We start from the raw sequence: 10960 nt of genomic DNA on the forward strand, positions 1-10960 counted from the left end.
CGTTTTAACACTCTGGATTGTCTAATTTCTGCGCCCGAATCGTACGTTTATTAGTTATTAATTCCTTCATGCTCTGTGCCAGCTACTTAATGGCTCGGACATAAAGGCTGAGCAAATGGAGTTTTAGGTGGCTTTGTGGCTGGGTTCGAATCTTTTCATCGGCTGGAATTGTCACTTCCTCCACCGATGATTTCTTAAGCATCAAATATTAGTGTTTGCCGGTATAAAATATCGATTATTTAATTCTACATATACTACATTTACCCTGATTAGTCTCTCGCCTTAAAATGCGAAAATGTGGAATATATTTCGTATGGTTAAATTTCAGTCGACATGGATATAAAAAAGTTGGAAATCTTACATGAAAAATCAAATATTTTTTATATTATGGAAATGTTAAGAACATGCATTATATAACAAATTATATATTCTATAATTTCAGTTTCTATGGAATACTTTAAAGGGTTTTATGGGAGTTTATATTGACACGACTTCCCATGTGAAATTTCCAATGTTTTATACTTGCGTTGAATTTGATCCCAAGGGATATGACAACAGAATATTCTTATCATTGTTTTGACACTAGAGTATACATTCGACACATTCAGACACAGTTAATCAACTGAGAACCACATCACTCTATATAAAAGCATCACTCTATATAACCATATCACTCTATATAAAAGCATATAAGATATCAACGGACACACACTCGAGAGTCAAAACAATAAAAATAATATGCTGTTGTCATCGCCCTAGTTAGTACACATAAAGAAAGGAAAATTTCCAAAGTGTTTTTCAAGACCCATTTAATTTGTGCCTTAAATATATTACGTTTTCTAGAACTATAATCACAAATGAATTTTAATTAACATTCAAATGAGGATTCTCGACTGAAGGCTTCATATCCTTGTATTTTAATTCGAATCTTGGTAAGGGGGCAGATAAAATAGTGGGAAAATGTTTTGTTTGGATGCTTTTATTCGTTCTAGTTTCTTCTTTTTACTAAGTTGTGCTTTGGCGTTAAAGTAACGTTGATGCCAAGTGGTTAACGATACAGACTGAAAACCTGGTCATGCCCGGTTCCAATCCAGATTGTTTCACAGAAATATTTTAATGAACCCCACACCTGTTTTACTTCCCAGAGAGAGGTTAAATAAAATTAATTAAAAAAAAAATCTTATTTTCAGCTTTGCGACTCAATACTCCGAGCATGCTCTGAAGAATTTTTAAAAACTTGAAGGAAACAAACACAATAACAACTTTTTTTTCGTTTGATCTTGGATTTCCTACGTGTCTGAAAGTATCAAATTTCAAATCTGATATTTGAACGCATATCAAATACATCGAATTAAAACAAAACGCTGATTTTCTAGGCAAACCTTATTGTGATACTATCGACCTCTCCCCTTCAAAAGATGTTGGACATAAAAAAGGAGAAACTAACACAAAAAAAGAGAGGAAATAAATTGATCAGCAGAAAAAACAGTTTATAGGACGTGAACTTAGCAGAAAAGAAAACGTAAAGAAAGTTGTTTATTAAGGTATGCAACTGACGCTGAATAGGATTGTTAATCAAGGTGTGGCAGAAATTCGTACAAATGACCGGGCAATAGAGTTCAATACATTTAGAGTTAGTTTCCAGGCAGTTTTAGCAGTGGCAATGAGTTTTGCGACAGTTTACAACTATGCGGGACGATTTACGGACAATATTGACTTTGCGACAGTTAAGGAGTGGCAAGTATAAAACAGTTGCCGGTTCAGAGGTCCCCCGAAGGGGATTACAGAGATTAGAGTCGAAGCCAGACACAAGTAGATCGAATCGAGAAAAAAATCGATACAAGCAAACAGCTGGCGACATACAACATTTGGGATTCTTTTTTCTACGCTACGTGACGGTATTACACACACGCACCCACATATGCACGCACACAGCTGAACTGATTTACACCAAGTACTCGTAGTTGTTTATCCTTGTGCGATCACGAATACGATCAACGGGTCACACTATTCTAGATAGCACCAACACAATCTTCTCAATCTTTTCAACCCCACAATACCAGAATAAACTTAGTAAACATCTCCGTTTGTACCATTGCTAGTTTCCCTAAAAAACCTTCATGTTTCTCAATTAAATTTACTTAGTGGTTAAAATCGAATTTTATTTTTATTTTTCCTTCACGCGACGATCGAACAAGCGTCATAAATGACAGTAAAACCGCGAAATAATGGACCTCATTATGCACACGGTTCCATTTCACACGTTTCGGTTCTTGAAAGTGTTATCTTCTAATATTAGAGCCGTAAATATTATTAAATACGTAATTACGATAAACGGTAAAAATGAAGCGAAAGATAGGATTCGCATATTACGTCGATTTTAAACTTTTCCAATATTGAAACTCATTTGTTCAAGCACGTGATTTTGTTGAATGCAATAACACGAATAGGTTTCCATTATTATCAAATTAACACCATTTGCACGAGGACAATATTTTAGTGTCGAATAAAATGTACATCTTAAAGAATTATAATATTTCTTATTTTTTTTATTGGATCACGTGCTCCTATCACAATTGATATGATTTGTATTTCTTTCAGGGGCGAATATTGTTTTACAATCAATTTCAAGTCTTGTTATTTTGTTATTTTTTCACGTTCAGCTATATTAAGTCCATAGTCATTTGGAATGATGACATATCTGTAGCGTGGATCCTAGCGCGTGTTGACGACGATGACATCTTTGGAAATATAAAAAAGACGCACTCTGAAATGTATTGAAGTAGAAAAAAATGAGGCAGAAATAATTGCGGATTAATTAGGGTTTTAAATGCCTCAGAAAACAAACAAAACGAAAAGAACGACCGATCTCTTTTGGTAAAACTGCTCGCAAAGGTGGATAGCATAGGGTTTTTTTCGTCACAAGGTCGATTTTGAATATAGAGAAGGGATTTTTTTTTTTAATTAAGAAAAAGACTAGTCTTACTGTCCGGTGTTGCCCAGATGTTTGGAGGTGTGTGTTGAGCAAAAAAAAAAAGTTGTGGTAGGCAGGCAGGCTCGAACCCGTTAGGCGAAGAAGGAAAAGAACGTGAAAAAAAATGTGACGTGTTTGCTGTTGCGTTCATCGCCAGCCGTAAGTGATGAAGGTTTAAATTAAAGCTCGTCAATCGAAAAGAGGGGATGACTTTCGAAAATATCGGCGAAAAAAGCGACTCCTTCCTGTCGAAAAGTGCCCAGTTGAGGGCGAAATGATTAATGTTTTGGGCCATTTTTTCGATATTTGTCGTTCGAAGGGTCGAGCTTCAAAATGTTACAGATCTTGTGAAAATCCGTCGTCTCTGTCGAAGATTTTAGGCAGACATACAAACATACATAAATACATACATTTAAACAGACATGTGAGATTTATATTATAGAAAGGCGGTTTAATAAGTATTTGTTGTAGAGTTGTTGTTTTTTTTTGGGGGGGGGGGTTATTGAAGCTTTAAGCGTCCAAAACTATCATTTTCCAATTATGTCATATCTATAATTATTCGTCCCTATTTAAATAATTCAAATTTTAATTTCTCTCTCTCTCTCTCTCTCTCTCTCTCTATATATATATATATATATATATATATATATTTACTTAAAAGAAAAATATTTTACATTTTAATATTCATAGTATTTTTTGTAATCATTCAAATTTTTAACATCTCGAAATCATTCTCGTTATTCAATTTGTAGTTTTAAAAACCGACTTGGTGTCTTACATGCCCAAGTGTGGAGGCCAAATTTGTGTAAGTTTTTTCAATAAAAAAATGTAATATTTTATGAATTTCTAAGGTCAAACTTTTAATGTAGAGAAAACGCCTCTATACTTCAAGTTACTAATATCTCAAAATATTTGTAAATTTGTTTACATTGTAGGTCTATATTTTAAAGTAAAAACTCTGCAAATCATAGCTTCCATCTAGCACATGATTAGGATGCGGACGGATATTACAATATTCGGTTTGAATGGTCCTGGGAGCAATGATAAATATGAGGTGACTTCCCACCAACAATAAAAACGAAGAAAAATATTTCCATTTTATTTTTGAATAAATCCATTTCATTTTTTTTTTAATAAATCCATTTTATTTTATTTTTTAATAAATCCATTTCATTTTTTTTTAATAAATCCATTTCATTTTATTTTTTAATAAATCCATTTCATTTTTTTTTTAATAAATCCATTTCATTTTATTTTTGAATAAATCCAGTTAAGTGTAAGATTTTAAGTTAATTAGCTTTTATTTTTCATAAAATATATCACTCTTTTAGAAAAAGACGTTTATTATAGGGTAGATTTAGTTTTTGAAATGTTTCGTCGAAATGTAATTTGAATGTGAGGAAACATATATCACATATTTAGAATTCCCATTAATTACTTTTAAAGCCTCAATTACCACCCATATTCGTTTATGGGTATGCGTAACTTCTAATAAATTTCGTTTCCTTTTCCTATGTATACACATTGTTGGGCGGGGGCGCCCAGTCAAACGCGACGCATTTACTCCCAGCTATGTCTCAAAAATCTCTTCCCGTGAAGTATGCCTGTCAAGATTTAGGGGTTATTTATTTAATAATGTTCTAGTATCTTAATACTGCTGCAGCAAGTGTAATTGTTTTAATTTTCCCCCTTTTTTTTCGTCTGATGTCTGTATTTATTTTATTACACACACATTTGATGATTGCAACGTATTGTACGGCGAGTGCCACCCCCTCAGACATTTTAATTCTATGAGCCCAAAAAATGACTTCCATCGCCACAGGACCATTTTGATAAACAAATGCCCGAGATAGTATCTATACACAGATGATGTCACAGAGTCTTAGCTTTGTACGACAGCTAAGTCTCTCTCTCGGTTCAAAATGTTGAGATCTAGCAACAAGCGAGAGAAAAATAGCCAACAACAAGTTAAACTGTAGACCAGCTTAATGCGGGTACTGGCCTCCCGCTTTATGTTTTTTTAAATCGGAGATTTGCTTCTCCTAGAAAGGTTGCCTTCACCACGGCTTACGGTAGCTCTCTCCACCCCAGCACACACATATATGCACACAAACACACACGGTGCTAGTTGGCCGTTGACCCCGAAAAAGGGTTCAATCGCCCTTTGGAAGGTCTTGTTTTTAATCCTTCAGGGAGACTAGCTACGCTCCTCACCAAACAAGTCTGGTTGGGGTACACGTTTAGTCGCCGATGATCCGACCATGAGGCAGGTAGTACTGGGTTACATGATACCAGTAGCATATGACATGACCTGACATATGACATGACACGCACACACACACACACACACATATACACATTATATATATATATATATATATATATATATATATATATAAATTTTTGGATGAGAGAGAGAGAGTTCCCTATAATCTCGAAAACTGCTGAACTGTTGTTTATTTTTTTTAATTTCTCATGAAGGAACGTTATGTGCCTGGCAGTGTCCATGGATAGGTTTTTCGGAATGTCTTCGATAATATCGATAATCGAAATAATTCGATGAAAAAAGGAACACACGATTTGATCAAAGTTAATACCTTACACAGCCTACCATCACAAGTGTATTTGAGAGATTCTATTACCACACACGCTGAAAGGCCCAATATATAAAATCAATGTTTAGTTCTACGATATGACAGACGCCTGTTCGAAATGAATGTTTCTGTTTAAAGCACAATTGCGCCAGGATACTTGACTTTCTATTTTAAACTTCAATCTAAGCTATTATCACGGTACAAGAGGAAAGGCCAGACATATAAAATCACCACTAGGTTCTTTAATATGACAGGAACGCCTTCGAAATGAATGTTATCGTTTAGAGCGCAATCGGATCATGATACTTGACTTTTGGTTGTTCCTTACACAGTGGCAAATGCAGGAGTGAAGCTCTATCTATCTATCTACAATTATATAAATGCAACTTGTGTCTGTGAATTCTTTCCTTATAGACTCCAAAACGACTGAACAGATTTTTTTTTTAATTTACAGAACTTTAGTGTAGGAGACTGGGAGTGGTCTTAGTTGAGTTTTGTCTCAGAATATCCCCGATAAATACCTATAATCGATTATTGAACCGTTATTTTAATTTATATATCATCGGTAAAGCCATTTTTTCCATGTAGTCTCCTAGCAACAATGATGGAACAACGATCCGTGAAAATTCTACTATGGGTAAGCTTTCTTTTTAATTTTTTTTAGTTTTTTTTACATGACGTGCTTAGAAGGTTCAAACCGCGCACGTAAAATTTAATGTTTTTTTTTTTTAACTTGAAAGAAGTTTATATAAAATAATTTTATAAAAGTAACATTAGGCTCCCTAGAGCGCAACGTAGAATAACTTATATTTTGAACTAAGTTGTTGCATGGAGGTATGTGAAGCTTTCTCTCCGGATATTTCATGTATTTCCATGACAATAAATATACAGGAGTGTGAAATATTCGTTGATCATCATTACATCCCGGGCAACGTCGGGTCTCCCTGCTAGTATATATATATATATATATATATATATATATATATATATATATATATATATATAAAGTATACGTACTTCTACTCCTTGATTGTGCACTGTGTAAGAAACAGCTGAAAGGCAAATATATATATATATATATATATATATATATATATATATATATATATATATAAATGAAAATTACAATTGAATTTACCAAAATGATGCAAGATGGTAAAATTAAAGTAAATTATAAATATTAAAAAATTAATATTTATAAAATTATCTCAGCCAGATATAAAAGCTCAATAAAACCAAATAGGAAATAGAGCTTATAATATTTAATCTGAAAAGGAAACACTATATAAATTGACTATCCATTTATCTAGTGTTTCCTTTTCAGATTAAATAAGTTTTTAACTCATTTCAAAGTGTTTTTTAACATATTTTATTAACTGTTTGCTCATATATATATATATATATATATATATATATATATTACTAGCATTTCAGCCCGGCGTTGCCCGGGTGTTTGGAGGTGTATGTTAAGCAAAAAAAAAAAAAAGTGGTAGTAGGAAGGAAGGCTCGAACCCGTACCGCGAAGGAGGAAAAGAATTGGAGAAAAAAAACTTGATGTCTTTGCTGTTACGACCATCGCCAAATCGGAAGTGACGTAGGCTTAAATTAAGGCTAGACAATCGAAAAGAGGGATGACTGTCGTCAATATCGGCGAAAGAACACACCCCTCCCTCTAGAAAAGTGTCCAGTTGAAGGTGAAGAAATTAATGTTTTTAGGCAATTTTTTGATATTTGTCGTCTGAAAGGTCAAGCTTAAAAACGGTACTGATCTTGTGAAAATCCGTCGCCTCTGTCGAAAGTTTTTGGCAGACATGCAAACTTGCATACATATATTTATATATTGATAGCTCAATTTTCTGCCCCAAATCGATTAAAAAGCTTGCCCTATCTCTGAATACCCTTTATGTAAAATTTCAAATGTTCAGAAATTGTCTGAGTAATTTGGTAGAGACCCCAGAGGTCATTTTCTATAAAACATTGACCCCTACTAGACCATTTAACATTTATTGTTTTGGGCTCAAATCAAGTTATTAAGTTAGATCCATATCCAAGAAATCTATATCTTAAATTACAATTGGCGGAGAAGTTTGGTAGAGTTCTCAAAGGTCAAATCGTTGAACTTTGACCCCATAACAGCTAAATTTCCTGCCAAAACGGATTACAAAGATTTTCCCAAATCTCAGTACTCTATATATCAAATTTGAAAATTGACAGAGTTGTTGCATAGGGAAATGTACACAGACACACACACAGATAGACTCGTTCACTTATATTATTTGGCAGTTGACCTCACGCATTTGTTCGTGGAAGGAAACACAAATGGTATTGTGTAATTTATTATGCATATATATATATATATAATTTCCACCATTAAAGACTACCTGTCTAGTCAGTCTTTTTCGTCTTTCTTTCTGTTCCACCCATTTTCTCTTACTCTTTCTCTCTCTCCGGTTGTGCAAAACGGGCCATTCATTTGTCTATCAGTAAAATTCCCAAAATCTGCCATTCATCCATTTTGATGTCGCCCCTTTCTGTCTCTCTTACCTCTAGTCTTCCTCGTCTCTCTCAGTTTTGCCGTTTTCATTTCCTATATTCTGTCCGCTGCATTACCTGACGGCAATTCTTTGAGACCTCAGAAAATATACGGAGCTATAAACTATCAAGCAAGTTCGCTTTATTTATTTTTTTTTTTTACGTAAATCAACAATATTTAGAACTTTTCTTTGTTTTTCACATGTGTAATCTTTCAACGATTCACTGATACAAGCAAACAGTACGATCCAAAGACTTATTGATGATGATGATGATGATGATGATGCTAACCAAGAAAAGAAGAAATAAATTCTTTTTAAATAAATAAAAAAAGTTTAAAAAATATATTCTGAAATTCGAGCTTTTTCTCAATCTATACAGAAGGCTTACGCATACTAATTATGTGTTTATCTCTCTCTCTCTCTCCCTCTCTCTACACACGCACACACACACACACATCTACGCATATATATATATATATATATATATATATATATATATATATATATAATTTCAATTGCAACTTGTTGTGCCTACGACAAAGAATCTAGTAAGATAGAGAATAAAAAAAAACGAGTAGACAAAATGAAATGTTATACCCTATTTTTCGCCAGGGGATCTGTTAAAGGATTCCTTTTCTTTTAAAGTAAACGTTGCATTTTAATGGATACGTGTGTATTACGTGGAACACAATTTCGTATTATATCCAATCAATTGTGACAAAAAAAAAGAATGTAAAGAAAAAAATGAGATTGGCAGGATTCAAACCTGTGGCAAAGAATAAGGTCCGTTTTAAGCAGGTGTCGTCGTCAGTACGTGACTAGTAAGACTCTTAACGACGCTGGAAGTTTTAATAACAGAAGAAAGGCAATGGAAGAAGAGACATAAGAGAAAACAGTGAGAGAGAAAGGTTTTTATCTTCTCTCTATTTCACTGCCTTTTTCCTCCACATCTTTCCCTATCTCTCTTTTCCCTCCTGTTTCTCTTTCATCTTTCTCTCTTATCTCCTTATTGTTCTGACTCTCCTCACTTTCGATCTTTCCTCCTTTATACGTCTTCTAACCCTCTCTCCTCCATCTCTCCCCATGTTATCAACTCCCTCTTATATCATGAAATAACTAGCCTCATTTATGCGACACTTCTAGTACCAACGTATCCGCGGTTTCCTGTTTATTTCGTGTATTATTTATGTTCGACTTATTTCTTACGCAAGTGTCCAATAATCGAAGCAAGCTTAAAAGAAACGCCGTCTTCAAAGATTGAAAGAGTGATGTGAAGATAGGGGTGGGGGATAATAGACTTAACATTTTAAAAAAAAGACACAGAAAAAAAACTTGAACAGGTTCTTAAGATAAGCCCATTCAATTAGCGCGCACTGCGAGGAAGTATGGCGGAAAACGTGTGTTTGGACACATATTAAATAAAAGATATTCGAAATTTTTCAAAAGAGAAAAAGAAAGAACACGTAAGGAAATAAACATTGAGAAAGAAAGAAAGGAAACGAAACAAAGGACAACGGAAAACAAAACGTGAAAGAAAAGAAAAAGATACGATCTCTCTTTCTGCCATATCGGGATGCAAATGAAATCAGATCTGACGCAGTTTCTGTGCAGCGTCTATTCTCACCAGTAACCGGAGATGCAGGGCCCGATAATATACTAAGATGCTAGGAAATGATATGGGTGGCGAGGCTGTTGCTGCTGCTATTTGAAGCGGGTACCCTACCGGAGAAAGTCGGAGTACGTACAGAGTTTGGGGATGGCAGGGCGGGATTTTTTTTTTCTCAAAGCCCAAACTACGAAGTATCGGATGTTGCATTTCTTCCCCAGTTTTTTTCTTTTCTTTTGTTACCGAATCCCTCTCCCCTTTCTATCTCATTCTCTTTTCTTCTTTCGGTCTTTGTACCCCTGTATAACCCCATTCTCATTTTTCTGGAAGAAAGACTTCTGTATATTTGTGTGGGTGATCGTCTTTGCTGTATGTGAAGGCGCTCTGGAAACACGAATGTGATAGATCTTGGGTGCGCATGCGTAAATTGAAGTGTTCTTATAGGTCATATGTATGTTGTAGTATATATATATATATATATATATATATATATATTGTGTGTATGTATATATATATATATATATATATATATATATTCGTGTGTGTATGTGTACGTGGAAAAGAGAGATAGACATACATACACGTATATATATGCAAAACTGTACATAAAGTATATATATATAGATAACTAAATCAAAGTACATATATAAATTTTCTGGACTGCAAGCAAACACTGTAAAAGAGTAATAAAAATGCAAGAGAGCTATATGCTCAGTCCGTTAAATCCAAAGTAGATGAGCAGCGGCTTTGTTCCCACCAGTTTTGGCAAATAGCAAACAGGATCCTGACCAGAAGCGTGCGTTCTATCCCAACCATCATCGATGGACCTGAGGTTATCTCGTCAGCATCAGACAAGGCTAAACGATTTGCCAAGAACTTTGCAGCTAATTCTACTCTATGGGACAATGGCCATCAACTCCCTGTATTTCCTCATATAACAGACAACACGCTTTGCAACATACAAATATTTGTGCGTAAGGTCGCCAAGCTAATCAAGAACCTTGATTCCAGTAAACCTACTGGCCATGACGGCATTTCAATTATAGTGCTGAAAAAGCTTCAACCAGAACTTGCCTCCATACTTACAACACTATTTAAGCGTTACGTTAAGGAAAAGTGCTTCCCAATATGCTGGGAGACCTCATTAGTATGCCCTGTATTTAAGAATTCCGGTGATAAGTCGTCTCCCTCTCAGTACAGACCAATAAGTCTCCTGTGTGGCATGATTAAGTTACTGGAATCCATATTAAAT

Source organism: Euprymna scolopes, chromosome 3 (assembly GCF_053919585.1).
Source record: "Euprymna scolopes isolate OS-2025 chromosome 3, ASM5391958v1, whole genome shotgun sequence".
Classification (NCBI taxonomy): domain Eukaryota; kingdom Metazoa; phylum Mollusca; class Cephalopoda; order Sepiida; family Sepiolidae; genus Euprymna; species Euprymna scolopes.